Raw genomic sequence first — 8,320 nt, forward strand, 5'->3', positions numbered from 1 at the left:
ATGCCCCCAGATAAATCTGTGAGATAGCTTAAGCTATCTATGAGCAGATATTTGCATGGTCTTTAGCTATCTGCCACAGATGTCTCCTCATGGGGCAACAAGATATTTCTGTGGTCTTAAGCTGTCTCCCAAAGACGTCTCTTAGTGGGCCAAGCAAGATATTTCCCTGGTCTTAAGCAAACATTTCTTCCACAGATGTCTCCTCTTGGGGCAAGCAAAACAATTGTGTACAACAGTGCACCCCCTCTTGGGAACCGATGGTAAAGCGCAAAGCCGGGTATTGTAAGAACTTTAGGAGCACTGTTATTGAATTATACATAGCCCCATGTGGTAACCATTATCATCTTTATCATATTTTATATATTTTACATAGGAAAAAATATTTCCTCAAGTTAGCAAATAATAGACCTGGGGATTCAACCCAGGCAGTCTGGCTCCAAAGTGAACTAAGAACTCTAAGAGCTAAGAACCGTTGTGCGATGTGGTCTGCCTTATTTTGCTTCATGAAGTGTTGTTGGAAATAAGTACTTCCACATCTAGGCTCAGAGAATTATTTATGTCTTAGTTCCTGTTAAAGTATCATCCACATTAGTAATATTTTTTTAAGCAGTGAAAAAGTCATGAAAATTTAAGAATACTCCTTTTACACATTTAACCACAAATGATCAGAATGAGATGTCTTTTCATTGCAAACTCAATGGCTTTACTAAAAATGCATTGAGAGGAACAAGCCTGTGACCTCAATGTTTGTTCTCCCTCACAACACCTGAGAACTTCCTTCTCCCTCAGCTCTGAGGCAGCCAGTCCTTCTCTCCAGAGAACAGAGCCTAGAGCATAACCCACACCCAGGAGTCAGCTTGACCAAGCAAAGAAGCTGGACCATTTTCTCAGAGCCAAATAGAGCCTAATGTAGGGTCTGAAACCACAAACACTGAGGAGACCAGGTTTTTCTGAAAGAGTGAAGAGGAGAGTTAAACTATATCAGGTTGCTTCCTGTCAACTTTGTGGAATAAAAATTCCCAGAAATTGTCAGAATTTCTTGAATGTTTTGCTTGCATAAATAATAAAATAATTACACACCAGAGACCTATGATATGCATATTTCAGCCCTATTTTTAAAATGATAAAACTATAATATCCTTCCTAGAGACTTGTTCAGTAGCTCACAGTAAGTAATAATTTCAGCCTTGGCAAAACTGTCCTTCAAAAATGAAGGAGAGATAGAGAATTCCCAGATAAACAAAAGCTGAGAGAGTTCATCATCACCAAACCTGTCTTATAAAAATTGCTAAAGGGAGTTCTCCAAACTTAAAGAAAAGGATGCCAATAAGTAACATGAAAACATATGAAAGTATAAACTCACTGGTAAAAATAAGCACACAGTCAAATTCAGAATACCTCAATACTGTAATGATGGTATGTAAATAACTTATATTTTGAGTATGAAGATTAAAAGATAAAATGAATATATAGCTGCAATAATTTGTTAAGGGACGATACACAATATAAAAAGGTATAAATTGTGACATCAAAAATTTAAAATGGGGGACAAGGTGGAGTAAAAGTGCAGAATTTTTTATGTGGTCAAAATTAAGCTGTTAACAGTTTAAAATATCTTGTTACAATTATAAGATATTATAACTATAAGATGTTTTTTGTAAGCCTCATGGTAACCAAAAGGCAAAAACTATAGTAGATACATAAAAGATAAAAAGTAAGAAATCAAAGCATACCACTAGAAAAAAAATCACTTAATCATGAATACAGTAAGAGAGGAGGAAAGGATCAAAGGATCTACAAAACAACTAGAAAACAATTTTTAAAATAGCAGTAGTAAGTTCTTATGTATCAACAATTACCTTGAATGAAAATGGATTAAATTGTCCAATCAGAAGACATAAAATGGCTGAATGGATGAAAAATGAAGACCCAATTATATGTTGCCTATAAGAGACCCCTTCATCTGTAATCACACACACAAACTGAAAGTGAAGGGATATACAAAAAATATTCCATGCAAATAGAAATAAAAAGAGAATAGTAGTAAATATATTTATATACTCATATAAGATTTTAAGTCAAAACCTGTAAAATGAGATAAAGCATTATATAGTGATAAAGGGATCAATTCATCAAGAGGATATAACAATTATAAATATATATGCACCCAACATCAAAGCACCTAACTATATAAGGCAAATATTAATAGATCTGAAGAGAGAGAGGTTGTAATACAACAGTAATAGCAGACTTCAATACCCCACTTTCAGTAATGGACAGATTATCCAGACAGAAAATCAATAATAAAACATCAAGCTTAAGACTAAATGGACTTAACAGACATATACAGTACATACCTTCTGACGACAGCAGAATACACATTTTTCTCAAGTGCCATGAAACATTCTCCAGGATAGATCCTATGTTTGGCTACAAAACAAGTCTTAACAAATTCAAGAAGATTAAACCAAAACAAATATCTTTTCCAACCACAATGATATGAAACTAGAAATTAACAATGGGAGGGATTTTGGAAAATTTACAAATATAGAGAAATTAAATAACATGCTCCTGAACAACCAATGGGTTAGTGAAGAAATTAAAAGGGAAATTTAAAAATACATGGAATCAAACAAAAATGAAAACACATGTACCAAAGCTTATGGGATGCAGCAAAAGAAGTTCAAGGGGGGAAGTTTATAGCAATAAGCACATCAAAAAAAAAAAAAATCCCAGATAAACAACCTAACTGTGCACCTCAAGAAACTGGAAAAACAAAAGCAAACTAAAGTCAAAGTTAGCAAAAGTAAGGAAATGATAAAGATCAGACAGAAATAAATGAATTAGAGAGTAGAAAAACAATAGAAAAGATCAACAAAACTAAGAATTGGTTTTTTGAAAAGGTAAACAAAGTCGACAAACCTTTAGCTAGACTAAGAGAGAAAACTCAAAAAAATAAAATCAGAAGTGAAAGAGGAAACATTACAATTGATACCATATAAACAGAAAGGATCATAAGAGACTACTATGAATAATTCTATGTCATCAAATTGAATAACGTAGAAGAAATAGATAAAATCGGAGGCACATACAACCTACCAAGACTCAATGATGAAGAAACAGAAAATCCGAACAGACCAATAATCAGTGGGTTAAGAAATCATGAGGGCAAGGGATTTGGAACTTTACAGAGCAGGGGTTCCCAACCTTTGGTGAGTTGTGTAATTATTTCATTCTATATCACAATGTAATATGATAGAAATAAAATGCACAACAAATGTCATGCGCTTGAATCGTTCTGAAACCATCACTGGGATTTCCTGTCTGTGGAAAAATTGTCTTCCCTGAAAAGGGTCCCTGGTGCCAAAGATTGGGGACCTCTGTCATAGAGCATTGTACGTTATTCCCTCAGTTTTAACAAGTAGAAAGAAAAGTTAGTGGCTTATACAGAGATTGAACCCGCAACTTTGGTGTTATTAGCACTACACTCCAACCAGCTGAGTTAACCAGCCACTGATGTTAGCCCCCCCCTTTTTTTTGTCATGTTCTGAAAAAGTCAAATGTGTCAATGGAAATCCCTGGGGTATAAAGAATTTTTTTTTTGTACTACTTTCTATCTTTAATTAAAAGAGTGAGAAACTTTCTCTTAAAAACAAAACAAAAGATAAAAACACTGATTTCTAAGGCGTATTTGTACACTTCAAACAGTTCGACGATTAAACTTTTCAAACTGGGCTAATGGCCCAGGAATCCATGGAAATACTTGCTGCTCTCTAAATGCCTGGTAAGTACTACGTGCATACTGTCACACTCCGTGAACTACTACTACCGAGTCCTTGCTTCGTAAGACCCACTCACTAACAGAGCATACATGCTGGTGCCTGAAGGATACTCCCAACAGGTCTTAGTCTCGATTGTCCCCGAGTCTCCCAGGTTTCTTATGCCCACCTCCAGGCCCAGACATGGTGACTCTTCTGGAATCTTCCTATCTACCTGTTGCCTCACATTTCCAGAGTGACCTCAAACCGAAGATCACTTCAGAGACCTTGGTACTGGTAAGTTCTAGAAATGTCCCCATCCCAGAGGCTGTTAAACCCAAAGACCTTGATATTGGTAAGTTCTAGAAATGTCACCATCCTAGAGGCCATTAAACCCAATCTTTCTGGCAGTCCAATTTTGCTACCCAGTCTTTATTCCCCCCAAAGTGTTACCATTGTTTTAATAATATCTTGTGCACGGTTCCAGAAATTTTAAATACATAAACAAAGTTATACAAGTATGTTTTCTTTTTTTTTCACAGATAGTGGCATTTTATCCACATTTCTTCTGTTCCTTTCAATTTTTTTTTTACCTAGAACATATTTTTGCGATCTTTCCATATGAAAACATAAAATTTATTTATTGTCTCCTAAAGATATGCATAGTGTTCAATTATATGGTATTTGCCATAGTTTAATGTGCAGTTACTTTAGTTTTCAATCTTGCTATTGCAAATACTATTCATATCTGTGAACATACACCATATCCCCTCTGTGCCATGATACCTTGCACACATCTTGCACTCATGTGGAAAAGCTGCATCCAATCATCAAATAATATGTGCGTTGGCAATTTTGATGGACATTATCTGACTGTGCTTCAGGTGGGATAACCTTAGTGGTGTTTTTTTCTGTCTTTTTTTCTTTCTTTCTTTTTTACCTTAACTGTATTGACCACACATAGGATCCTGGCTAGATTCCTACCCTTCCTTATTTCTGAATTCTCTGCTACAGGTATGAGGCAAAATTAGACAATCAGTGAAATGTAGAGGAATTCACACTGGCTTGCTAGATTCCAAAATATCACTTTTGGGGTACAGTTAATGGTGTTTGGCAAAGGAGCATGCTAGGGTCAGGTGGGAGAAGGAAGGGGCTGAGTGGAGAGCAGGGAGAAGGAGCCAGCAGTGGCCTTCTTTTGTGTACCTCAGAGAGAACAAAATGGTCCAAAATACCTGAGAGGAGTCTGGAGATTGAGACTGAGCTGCAGGGTGGTTGGTACAGGGGTGAGTAGTAGGAGATGAGGCCAGAGGAGGAGAGAACCTGTGCTTGATGCAAGACCTCCAGTAGAATACAATCTCTAAATCAGGATGCTTTACTTGAGGGTGGAGGAGGTGGGGGCTAAAAGTAATTAACAGGCATCAATTGATCAACATCGAGTCTAAACTAAGATGTATGATCACTATTTATAGGACAAGTTAAGGACTTTTGAATTGATCCCAACAACAATGGGAATCCATGGAAGAATTTTAGGCAGAGAAGTCAAAGAACAGATTTACATTTTATAAAGATCTCTTTAACTTTGTGTGACAGCCAAACAAGCCGATTGTTACTGGGCCCATGCATAGATAGTTTCCATCCCTGCCACCAGGCTACTTGGTTCCTCTGACCAATTTGCTGGCACTGAAGTGTCTAATACTAAGGCTGGCTGACAAAAACTGGCAGAATCATTATTGTTACTTAGTTGCTTGGAACTCCTGTGGTGTACTTACTGGTGAACGTTAACATGTAATACAAAGATTTTCACACTTTGTGGCCACTCATCTGCCCATCCAGGTTTCTTGCAAGGACCCCAGAGCATGCAGGAAAACACTCTAACCTCACCTCAATTCCACCGAGAGCATCCCGAGTCTAAGTGGAATTTTGCAATCATTCCATGGAAACGAGGTTCTCAACAGTAAGTGAGCTTCTGGAACCCGGATTGGACTTAGAGGGATGGGTCTATCCCGCGCTCTGCGAACCTCTGGCTTTGCATTGATCTTGCAGTGGGAATGCCCCTGAGAGGGAAGACCATTGAACAAGGTGGCTCCGAACCGAGAACCTGAGGTCTTCCTGGGATCAGGAGGTGGGAAATGGTCAAAAGAGACAGGTTACTCAGTAGGCTCAGCTCTCCCTGAAGAATCTTGTCTTATGCATCTCCCTTCCCTACCGTCCCCTTATACTTCTCTCTCTCTTCTTTCCCAAAAGCCATGCGATGTCTGAAAGTATTGTCTGGCAGTAAGTAAATTGCTGGAGACTGGTAATGTCCACCAGAGTGGCCATGGAACCCTGGGTCTACAAGCAGAGACCGTTTCCTTGTAGAAATCCCGAAGGGCCTCTGGGGAAAGCCTGCAGTCAGTACTTCGGATTTGGAAGAGTGCAGAGACTCCCCAATCCCGCCCCCTAATCCACCGTGAGGTGGTCGTCTTTTTCTACTGACACCACAGCTAACATGCAAGGGGTAAGATACTTGAGGCTTGAGAGCGCATGAAGGATCCTGTGACATTGCAATTCTAAAGATTTCCACTAGAAAGTTCATCCAAGGAAACGTCAAAGTGCAAAGCACAGGTGGTTTCCGCGCGGTTTTGAACCGAAGACCTTTCACATGTAAAGCGAACGTGATAACCACTACACTAGAGAAACCTGAACAGGTATGCCATTTCCCTCACTAAAGGAGTATTCAATGTTTCTGACTGCTTCAGCTTTGATACCGTGAAATTGATTTTTCTTATCAAAAAATTATCAAGGTTAGTGCGATTCTCTATTTGTTAAAAATCGATAATATCGGAGTCTACAAGTCACACCAAAAATATGCTTTGGGGAAAAATTCCTTTTCAAATAGTGCAGAAATTTTAGGAAGCCTCGAGATAGGGTACCTTTCAAAAAAGTTCTTCATTTTGTCCTATTCTAGTTTATCTGAACGTAGAAGGCTCTGTGATCTCCATCTCTTGGGAGCCAGAAAATGATCCCCAGAAAATAACCGGAAATTGGTAGACTGAACTCTAGGAAACTGCCCTCCCTTTGTCCCGGGCAGTGTTTGACAGAAACTGAGGGACAGGGAGCCGGATGTACCCAGTTGTCTGCCAGGCAGGGTGAGGACTGGGAATGAGGAAGGGAGGGTCGGGCTTTGTATGACTGGGCTAAGTGTCTAGAGCATCGAAAGAACCCAACGACCCACCGATGTGGAATGTGCATGCTCAGTTTCTGATGTCCGTTATTGTTTTACAGCACGGGAGGACCACTGGGATAAAGAAAGGCAGACCGCGACTCACCGGGGTCTTGCCTGCTGCCTGTGGAATGGCAACTGGAATCATATTTTCAGACCTCATCTGTGTCCAGAACCCGGATTCAGGGGAAGGCAGCGATTCGCACAAAGGCGATTTGAGGTCCCGATTTGAGGTCGGGAAAGCTGAGGCCAAAAGGCGGGAAGGCTACTGAATGTATCCAAGCCTGGCCCTGGGCACGGAGGGCAAGGGAGATTGGAAGACTCTCAGGGCATCATCGCAAAGAATATGAGACCCTTCAGAAATCCTTATGATACAAAATTGCATCTCCAAGTTGGGTGGTGCCTGTTCATCCAAGACTGAAAAGAGAAACAAGCATCACACCCAGATTGTGTAGATTCCAAGAACCAGACCTGTGTGCCTTGTGATTCATTTGCATAATTCTTATTTGCTTACAATTGTATAGTAAAGTGACAACAAAAAAGAGAAAATTTTCTCTCTTGAATACTACATATATTATGCCAAGATTGTGCTGCCCTTAACAGTTTCACATTTGTGTGGGAGTGTTATTTTTATAAATTAGTGAATTTTTTAATGAAAGCTTGTGGTCAGGACCACTTCTCACATCTCCACCTAAAATTTATTTTCTTTACATATTTATACTGGAGAGCAATGAATGGTGTGTGTGGATCAGTAAATTAACATCTACATTCTTTCTGAATTTACATTAGAAAAATAACTTGCATGTTTTTAGTCTGTTCTCTATTGCTTATAACAGAATATCTGAAACTGAGTAATTAATAAAGAAAAGGAATTTATTTCTTAGTTACAGAGGCTGAAAAGTCCCATGTTGAGAGGCCACAACTAGCTGGTGTCCCCAGGTGGTGCAGGGAATGGGGGAAGGTAGGGGGAGCAGGAGGAAAGGACTGAGAACTCAGTCTTTCTTCCTCTTCTTACATAAGCCACCAATTCCACTCCCAGGATAACCCATTAATCCATTAATCAATGAATGGATTAATCCGTTCTTGAGGATTCTGCCCTCCATCATCCAACTACCTCTTAAAGGCCCTACTTCTCAATACTGCAACATTAGGAATTAACTTCAACATGAGTTTTGGAGGGGACAAACTGTAGCAACCTCGAACATACTTTTAAATAAATGATAATTTTTTGTCATCACCCTCTGACAGAAATCACGTTCTGACCGTCAACTGGGCACAACTCACCCCCTACCTCCACTCAGTAGTGTCTTCTAGACAAGCATTGACTTCACAGAAATTTAGGTGGACTCCAGATCTCAGT

The 8,320-nt window shown here is 39.2% G+C and overlaps 1 non-coding gene across 1 annotated transcript; it reads right to left on the reverse strand.

Annotated features, from left to right (window-relative positions):
* Window positions 1–6,364: 6,364 nt before the first annotated feature.
* On the reverse strand, window positions 6,365–6,437 carry TRNAV-UAC. The gene has a single exon. It is a non-coding gene; the product is annotated as a tRNA-Val (tRNA).
* Between the last annotated feature and the right edge of the window lie 1,883 nt (window positions 6,438–8,320).

This window comes from Propithecus coquereli, unplaced genomic scaffold (assembly GCF_000956105.1).
Source record: "Propithecus coquereli isolate 6110/MARCELLA unplaced genomic scaffold, Pcoq_1.0 Scaffold131, whole genome shotgun sequence".
In the NCBI taxonomy this organism is placed as follows: domain Eukaryota; kingdom Metazoa; phylum Chordata; class Mammalia; order Primates; family Indriidae; genus Propithecus; species Propithecus coquereli.